Genomic DNA, 10529 nt, shown 5'->3' with positions numbered 1-10529 from the left:
ATTCATCACATGAATCTAATCCTCTTGGTTCATCATATGAACCTAATCTCCATCTAATTGTCCTTTGTGTGTGACCCTATAGGTTCTTATAACGTTGGCAATGCTCCTAAACTCATTTAGAAGCATAAATAATGAGCGGTATCTAACAACACATCATTACTACCCAAGTTATAAGAATGTTGAGATCCAACATCACCTTGTGACTACTAATTGTGACTCCTCACAATATATGACATTGTCCTTCTATCCTAAACATCTAGATTGATCAATATGAGGCATAGACCATGTCATCCTCTAATCAATCTAAATCTTGAACTCCAAGTAGACTCACTCAATCAAATGAGCTCAATATCTCATATTGACTCATTTGGGCATGGTCATGTACTTCGTGGTCTCACTCTATCAAGAATATCGATGTCGCTCCCGTCATATAGGAGGGATAGATCTCATCTACATCACTCACATCCCTCTGCATAATTCGTTACATACCTAGTAATCGCCTTTATAGTCCACCCAGTTACGGGTGACGTTTGACGAAGCCAAAGTACGTAACTCTTTATGTAGGGATCCATGGTGACTTCAGGTCCAAGGACTAGTAGTCATACTAATAGCCACATGAGAAAGTATATGACACTCATATAACGATCCATGATATTTTCTCATAGCGGGTCATTCAATATACATTCTCAAATGCATACACATGTGTCAACTTGATATCTCCATATCCATGACTTGTGAGATCAAGTCATCGAGTTGACCTACATGCTAGTCTTATTGTATTAACATTGTCCCTGAATGTTAATACTCGACTAGGAATGATTAAGAGTAGTGTTCCCTATATAATCTCACTATCGGTTCAACTAACTGATTGATATAGGTAAGAACTCTCTACTCAAGGACGCTATTATACTTAGTTTATTTGGCACCAATACAAGTAAGTATAATAACCAAAACAAATGCCTTTATTAATATAGAAGAATATGATACAATGAGTCCATACAACAATCATCAAATGATTGACTCTAGGCTCTAACTAACAATCTCCCACTAGCACTAGTGTCAATCAGTGTAGGCTCTAAGCCCCAATGACCTAGTGTGACCATCATGCTTTCTCTGTGCCAAAGCCTTGGTCAAGGGATCTGTAATGTTAGCCTCTGTAGGTACTCTGCAAATCTTCACATCTCCTTTGTCGATAATCTCTCGAATGAGATGGAAGCGCCGTAGTATGTGTTTGGTTCGCTGGTGAGAGTGAGGTTCCTTCGCCTGTGCTATAGCTCCATTGTTGTCACAATAGAGCTCAATAGGGTCAGCAATGCTAAGAACCACCCCAAGTTCAGTGATGAACTTGCGGATCCAAACTGCCTCCTTTGTTGCTTCTGATGCAGCAATATACTCGGCCTCTGTCGTAGAATCAGCTACTGTGTCCTGCTTCGAACTCTTCCAGCTCACAGTACCACCATTTATGCAAAACACGAACCCTGACTGCGATCGATAATCATCCTGGTCGGTCTGGAAGCTGACATCACTGTAACCCTTTACAGCTAGCTCATCATCGCCTCCATATATCAAGAAATATTCTTTAGTCCCTCTTAAGTACTTAAGAATATTCTTGACTGTTATCCAGTGACTTTCACCTGGATCTGACTGGTATCTGCTCGTCATGCTCAAAGCATACGAGACATCAGGACGAGTACATAGTATGGCGTACATGATAGATCCTATGGTTGAGGCATAAGGGATCTGATACATACGGTCTCTCTCCTCTCTAGAAGAGGGACCTTGAGTCTTCGAAAGACTCACGCCATGTGACATTAGCAGAAATCCCTTCTTGGAGTTCTGCATGACAAACCGTAGGAGTACCTTGTCAATGTATGTACTCTGACTTAGGCCAAGCAATCTCCTAGATCTATCTCTATAGATTTGTATCCCTAGAATGCGAGATGATTCACCTAAGTCCTTCATTGAGAAACATGTCCTTAGCCAAGTCTTGACAGACTGCAGCAAAGGGATGTCTTTCCCAATGAGTAGTATGTCATCCACATATAATATGAGGAAGACAACTATGTCCCCTACAACCTTCTTGTAGACACAAGGTTTATCTTCATTCTTGATGAAACCAAACTGTTTGATTGCATCATCGAATCGAAGATTCCAGCTCCGAGAAGCTTACTTTAGTCCATAAATGGACATATGCAGATTGCATACTCTGCTAGTATGCTGTGGATCTACAAAACCCTCAGGTTGTGTCATGTACACATCCTCGAGCAGGTTTCCATTCAGAAATGTGGTTTTGACATCCATCTGTCATATCTCATAGTCATGGTATGCTGCAATAGCAAGCATGATCCGAATGGACTTAAACATCGCTACTGGAGAAAAGGTTTCATCATAGTCAATACCATGAATCTGCTTGAAACCTTTAGCTACCAAGCGACCCTTATAGATAAGTCCATCCATGCCAGACTTTCTCTTAAAGACCCACTTACACTCAATGGGTTTTACCCCTTCAGGTGGATCAACCAAAGTCCATACTTGGTTGGTGTGCATGGCTTCCATTTCGGATCTCATAGCCTCTAGTCATTTCTCGGAATCTGGTCTCATCACAACTTCCTGATAGGTGGTAGGCTCATCCTCTATGAGCACAACGTCATCATGGTCAGACAAGAGAAATGAGTATCTCTCAGGCTGACGACGTACCCTATCAGACCTGCGAAGAGGTATGTCTACTTGAACTGGTTGTTGTTCCTCAACTCTTTGTGGAACAACATCATCCACAACACTTTGTGGTTTCAGTTTAACTTCCATCGAGGCTCCACTGCTATGGTCCGCATCTTGAACTTCTTCAAGATCGAACGTACTCCCACTAGTCTTTCTAGAAACAAAGTCCCTTTCTAGAAAGACCCCAGTCTTTGCAACAACTACCTTGTGCTGACTGGGAATGTAGAAGTAATATCTCTTAGTTTCCTTAGGATATCCAATAAAGTAGCACTTGTCGGATTTGGGTCCTAATTTGTCTGAGACTTGACGTCTAACATAAGCCTCACAACCCCAAATCCTCATAAAAGACACCTGGGCATCTCTCCCAGTCCATATCCTATATGGTGTCTTTATCACGGCCTTGGATGGAACTCGGTTGAGTATAAAAGCTGTCGTATCTAGAGCATAGCCCCAAAGGAATGTCGGAAGATCTGTGTGACTCATCATAGATCGTACCATATCTAATAGGGTACGATTCCTCCTTTCGGATACATCATTCCACTGTGGTGTTCCAGGAGGAGTGAGTTGGGATAGAATCCCACACTCAGCTAAATAGTCATGAAACTCATGGCTAAGGTATTCTCCACCTCGATCTGATCGAAGTATCTTAATACTCTTGCCAAGCTGGTTCTGTACTTCATTCTTGAATTCTTTGAACTTTTCAAAAGATTCTGACTTATGTGTCATCAAGTACACATAACCATATCTACTGAAGTCATCAGTAAATGTAATGAAGTACCTATAACCGCCTCTAGCAACGACATTGAAAATGCCACATACATCACTATGTATAAGACCTAACAAGTCAGTCCCTCTCTCACTGTGTCCACTAAAGGGAGTATTGGTCATTTTGCCTAGTAGGCATGACTCGCATGTCTCATATGATTCAAAATCAAATGAGTCCAGCAAACCATCCTTATGGAGCTAGGATAAGCGCTTGTCATTTATATGACCTAAGCGACAGTGTCAGAGATAGGTTTGGTTCATGTCATTTGACTTGAACCTCTTGGTATTTATGTTATAGATAGAGCTTTTAAGGTCTAGAATGTAGAGTCCGTTCATCAGAGGTGCACTACAATAGAACATATTTTTTAAATAAACAGAACAACATTTGTCCTTTATTATAAAAGAGAAACCTTTCTTGTCCAAACAAGAAACAGAAATTATGTTCTTAGTTAAAGCAGGCACATAACAACAATCATCCAACTCTAGTACAAGCCCAGAGGGCAGAGATAGAAAATAAGTCCCTACAGCAACAGCAGCAACCCATGCTCCATTGCCTACGTGTAGGTCCACCTCGCCCTTTGCCAATGCCCTACTATTTCTCAGTGCCTGCACATTAGTACAAATGTGAGAAGCACATCCGGTATCTAATACCCATGATGAAGAAATAGATAGATTGACTTCTATAACATATATACCTGAAGTGGAAGTCTCACTTCGCTTCTTCTTAAGATCTTCCAAGTACACCTTGCAGTTCCTCTTCCAGTGCCCGGTCTGACCGCAGTGGAAGCAGGTAGCATCCTTGGTGACCCCTCCTTTAGGCTTCAGTGTCTTGCCTTTGCCCTTGGCTTGGGACTTTCCTTTGCCTTTGGGCTTGCCCTTGCCCTTGTGTTTCTGGACCATCAGAACAAAGTGGGGCTTTACCTTCTTAAGGTTCAGCTCACCAGTTCTTAACATGCTAAGCAGCTCGGGCAGTGGCTTGTCAATTTTGTTCATGTTGTAGTTTAGAACGAATTGACTATAGCTATCCGGCAAGGATTGCAAGATCAGGTCAGTGGCCAGCTCTTGGCCAAGCGGGAATCTCAACCTCTGTAGGTTTTCTATGTACCCAATCATTTTGAGTACATATGGGCCTACGAGAGCCCCATCTGACATCTTGCACTGAAATATTGCCCTTGAGATCTCAAATCTCTCGTGTCGTGCTTGTCCTTGATATAGTTGACGAAGATGTTCAACCATATCATAAGCACCCATTAACTCATGTTGCTTTTGAAGCTCAGAGTTCATGGTCGCGAGCATTAGACATGATACATCTAATGTGTCATCTTGATGTTTCTTGTAAGCATCTTTGTCTGCTCACGTGGCATTGGCAGGAGGAGCCTCTGGAATGGGCTACTCCATAACGTACAGTTTACGTTCCTGGGTGAGAACTATTCTCAAATTCCTGTACCAGTCCAGGAAATTTGCTCCGTTGAGCTTGTCCTTGTCAAGGACAAAACGCAGAGAGAAGGTGTTCGTGTTTGACGTCATGGTTATCTACAACAGAAAAATACAAAAAATAAATAAACATCATATTCTAGTAATCATTTAATTAGGCCTTTAATTAAATGATACTCCCACTGAATTCTATAACTTATGTGGGACAAGATCCACATCATACTAACCCTTGAGTTAACTTTGGCTAATATGCCCAAGATTTAGTATGATCGGTAGGTAACGATTTACCAATTACATCTCTATGCAACTCTTGTTTATATGATCATTATCCGCAGTTATATTAAAACTTAAATTAGCTTTGGCGAATACGCCCAAGAATTAATATAAATGTGATTTATACCCTATCTTTTCAACCGTTGAAAGAATGTCTATAGTTAAACTCGATTTAACTAGTTGTACTCAATCAAATTGAGTCTCTACTCACCCATGCGTTGATAGGCGGGACCAAGATTGTCCCTCCGTACCCTACCAAGATAATATGTATTGCTCTGCTTTGACAGATTCAACAACGCATGTGATCGAGGTAGTGATAGGTATCACGACATGGTAGGCATTTTAGAGTTGAAGCGATTGAGATCTAATCTAATCGTAGGGTGCATCTTGTACACGATTTATATCTAATCTAATCGTTAAGGCGCTAATTAACTACTTTACTAGCATGCATCAAATACACACACACAAGCAATTAATTATACTATTTGTGATTAGTCATGGCCCTATTACGATCTTCTCAAGCCAATGAGAAGATCGGATGGTCAACCTAGGGTCAACAGCTTCTCCAAGCTCCTCCCTTTGACCACCTCGTGTTGCTCGCGCCCTCCTCGTAACTCCGTCTCGAGTGGACCTTCCACCGCTCCAATTTTGTACATTATAATTTTGAAACTTGAGTTACATTCGAGTCTAAACTAATTTACAACAAGAATAAATGGAGAAAGGCACGGCGCGCAGGTCGCGAATCACATATACAACACGCGCAATCACATGACGGCACGCAGGCCGTATTATGAATTACAACACAAATATTCCAATCAAATTGGGTCTTTTGGGCCATGACCATCACAAATTATACATAATTCTAAATTATGTAATTTTCATAATTTTCTGTAATTTTAATACTATTTTTTTTTTGCAATTTTTATGAGTAAAAATTCCCGGCGGTCCCGATTAGCGGTTTTCGGGCGCAATCACGGAACAAATCCCCTTGCGGGGTCAGGGGCAGCGCCCCTACCCGCGATATAACCATCGTGAGTGTCCCTAAGCGATCCTACAGCACCTTAGTCTGTTGTCCCAAAAAGATTTGGGGTGAAACCTTGCCGTTTTGGAAAAATCTTCTCGGTAGTCGAAGCCTACAAGTGTCTAAACACTTGTGCTTCGCTTCTACGAGAAAAATACTCATAAAAACCATAAAAAACCTAAATTTACAGAAAGTTACAGAATCTACATTTTTCATAAAAATGCAAACTAAATTCGTACACGACTTCGCACGTGGCTCTGATACCACTGTTGGGATTTTCGGGCCGCAAAAATCACTTTTTCGCGTTGCGGATGTTGGTTGCTACTCGGAAAACCAAGAGGTTCTACTGTACAAAAATTTTGTACAAAGGTCTGAACCTTTTCCTAGCTACCATGTGTTCTTTTAAATTAAATTTTGGATCGTCTGCGGAACTTAACACGTTTGATCCAAAACTTAATTTATTCGTTCTTTTAGGTTTTGACTTGGGTCTCCTGCGGAACTTAACACGTTCGACCCAAATCACCTTAAGTTATTAATTCCATTAAATATTAATTTCCATAATTGGTTCCCAGTACTGACGTGGCGAGGCACATGGCCTTCTTGGATATGGGAGCAACCACCACCGACTAGACAAAACCTTTTATGGAAAGCTAATATTTAATTTCCTAAAATAACTTTAGGTTAACCGAAAAGAACAATCAAATCACAAGGAAAAAAAACAAAAGAACACAACATCAAAAAACATATTCGAAATACTAGAATCGCATGCTTCTTGTATTTGGTATTATTTCCAAAAATAACTAGTATGATGCGGAAAGAAAAATTACTAGTTATACCTTTTAGAAAGACCTCTTGATCTTCTACCGTATTCCTCTTCTAACCTTGGACGTTGTGTGGGCAACGATCTTCCGAGATGAGAAACCACCAAGCACCTTCTTCTCCTCCTAGCTAGGTTCGGCCAACACAAAGAAGCTTCACCAAGGACGAAGAACAAAACACCAACCAAGCTCCAAGGGATACAAGTTTTCTCTCCTTCTTCTTCTTCTTCTCCGAGTAGTATCCGGCCACCACAAGAGCTCCAAGCCAATAGAGAAGGTTCGGCCACCACCAAGAAGAAGAGAGGAAGAGAGGTTGGCCGGCCACAACACCAAGGAAAAGAGGGAGAGAAATAATAGAGGTTGTTCACCATGAAGGCACCCCTACCCCTTCTTTTATATTCCTTGGCTTTGGCAAATAAGGAAATATATTTATAATAAAATTTCCTTAACTTTCCTTGACAACAATTAATTAAGAAAAAATTAAATAAATTTTCCTAATTAATTGTATGTGGCCGGCCACCTCATGTAGAGCAAATAGGATAATTTTAATCAACAATTAAAACTTCCTTTTTTGTCTTTGGAAATTTTAAAAAATAAAATTTCCTTTTAAAATCCCTTCATGGTTGATAAAAAGAAATTTCTATAATTTTAATTTTCAACATGTGAATAATTTTTCAGAGAGAAAAAATAAAATATCTTTCCAATCTACAAATAAGGAAAGAGATCTAATCTCTTTCTTTTAATCTTTTGTAGATCTTTTAAAGAGAGATATTTTAATTTTAATTCTCTGTAATAAATTATATCTTTCACATAATAAAAATTAAAATTAAAATTCTTTTTTAATTTAATGTGGCCGGCCCCCTCTAGCTTGGGTTCAAGCTAGGGCCGGCCACCCTAAACCATGCTTAGGCCGGCCCTAGCTTGGTTCCCAAGCTAGCTTGGCAGGCCCCCTTTAGGTGGGTATAGAAGGTGGGTATAGGTGGGTATAGTACTCTATAAATAAGAGGCTACGATAGGGACCGAGAGGAGGAATTGGTTTTGGTCTCCCGATAAAATTAAGCATCCCGTGTTCGCCCCGAACACACAACTTAATTTTATCAATAATAATTCATTCCACTAGAGAACTATTATTGAACTACCGCACCAATCCCAAATTACATTTTTTGGGCTCTTTCTTATTATGAGTGTGTTAGTCTCCCTGTGTTTAAGATATCGAATGTCCACTAATTAAGTGAGTTACTGACAACTCATTTAATTAATATCTTAGTCCAAGAGTAGTACCACTCAACCTTATCGTCATGTCAAACTAAGTCCACCTGCAGGGTTTAACATGACAATCCTTATGAGCTCCTCTTGGGGACATTATCAACCTAGTATCTCTAGGACACAGTTTCCTTCTATAATCAACAACACACACTATAAGTGATACCATTTCCCAACTTATCGGGCTTATTGATTCATCGAACTAAATCTCACCCATTGATAAATTAAAGAAATAAATATCAAATATATGTGCTTGTTATTATATCAGGATTAAGAGCACACACTTCCATAATAACCGAGGTCTTTGTTTCTTTATAAAATCAGTATAAAAGAAACGACCTCAAATGGTCCTACTCAATACACTCTAAGTGTACTAGTGTAATTATACAGTTAAGATAAACTAATATCTAATTACACTACGACCTTCCAATGGTTTGTTCCTTTCCATCTTGGTCGTGAGCTACTGTTTATAATTTATAAGGTACTGATAACATGATCTTCTGTGTGTGACACCACACACCATGTTATCTATAATATAAATTAATTGAACAACTACATTTATCACAAATGTAGACATTTGACCAATGTGATTCTTATTTCTAGATAAATATTTTATACCAAAAGCTAGGCTTTTAGTATACATTCTAACAATCTCCCACTTATACTAAAAGACTAAGCTGACATATTTGCTGTCATACATCTGATTCCCATGCCTTTCAAAAAGCTCTTGCCTTAGGTTATCATCTGATGCAATCTAGGCGGCAACAACTTCTCCTCGTTTATACAATTTCTTGTATTGGGTGGTACTTGCGCTCTATTGTGTTTACTTGCCTTATAGACTTATGGTTTCTTCGAGTTTGCTACTGCACCAATATTATTACAATAAATTGTAATAATCTTTGGACAAACCAGAAATCATATCTAAGTCTATCTTGAGGTTATTGAGTCATTCAGCTTTTATGGCTACCTCAGAGGCTTGCCATATACTAAGCTTCTATGGTGGAGTCCAGAAAAACACCTATGCTTATCACTTTTCCATAGTTATGACTTTACCTCCTAAAGTAAACACAAAACCCCAAGGTTGACTTATTATTGTCCTTATCCGATTGGAAGTCAAAATCCGTGTAACCCACAGGGACCAAATTAACTGCCTTGTAAGCTAGCATATAATCTCTAGCCCCTCTAAGGTACTTTAATATATGCTTTACTGCAGTCCAATGTCCTTGTCTAGGGTTACTTTGATATCTGCTAACTATGCCCTTGGCAAAACAGATTTCTGATCTCGTGCATAGCATACATTAGGTTGTCTAACTGCCGAAGCATAAAGAACTGCCTACATGTCCTCAATCTCCTTTGATGTCATCGGAGACATCTCTTTAGATAAAGACACTCCATGCTTAAAAGGTAAGAAACCTGTCGAGGAGTTTTGCATGCTTAAAACGAGCAAGGATTTTCCGATGTATCAAGCTTGGGATAAGTAAAATATATTTTTTCTTTTGATCCCTTATTACTTTGATCTCAAAAATATATACATTCTCCCAAGTCCTTTATATCGAATTATTTGGACAACCATACCCTAACTTCTGACAACATTTTGATATTGTTTCCAACTACCAAAAATGTTATCTACGTATAGTACAAGAAATACCACCACGTTTCCATCACACCTTTTGTATACACAAAACTTATCCGTTTACTCAATAAATCCATAGGTCTGGATTACTTTGATAAACCGGATGTTCCAAGACCTTGAAGCTTTGCCTCAGTCCATAGACTGATTGAGCCTGCACACAAGATGCTCTTAGCCCTTTGCAATGAACCCTTCTGGTTGCTTTATATGGATGCTTTCATCAAGACTTCCATTAAGGAATGTTGTCTTGACATCCACTTGCCAAATAGATAAAAGAATCCGGATAGACTTAAGCATGGCTACCAGTGAAAAAGTTTCATTTTTCATCAAGCCTTGCTTTGAAAGTTACTACCTTCCTTTCTATCCCTCTTTTCCTATTATTGACCTTTTTACACCCAAAAGCTTTTACACCATTTGGTGGTTCTACAAGCTTTCAGATTTTATTAGAATACATATATTCTAATTCTATTATTCATTACTCTTTGCCAAGATGCTTGCATCTTTATCTTGGAGTACTTTATCATATGACCGGAGATCAGGTTCATGTCCTCCAGGGATCGAATCCAAAACCTCTCCCAAAACATGAACCTATTTAGGTTGCCTAACA

The sequence above is a fragment of the Zingiber officinale genome, chromosome 2A (genome assembly GCF_018446385.1).
Source record: "Zingiber officinale cultivar Zhangliang chromosome 2A, Zo_v1.1, whole genome shotgun sequence".
Taxonomy (NCBI): domain Eukaryota; kingdom Viridiplantae; phylum Streptophyta; class Magnoliopsida; order Zingiberales; family Zingiberaceae; genus Zingiber; species Zingiber officinale.
The sequence above is the reverse complement of the archived record's forward strand: the minus strand, read 5'-3'. Positions refer to the sequence as shown.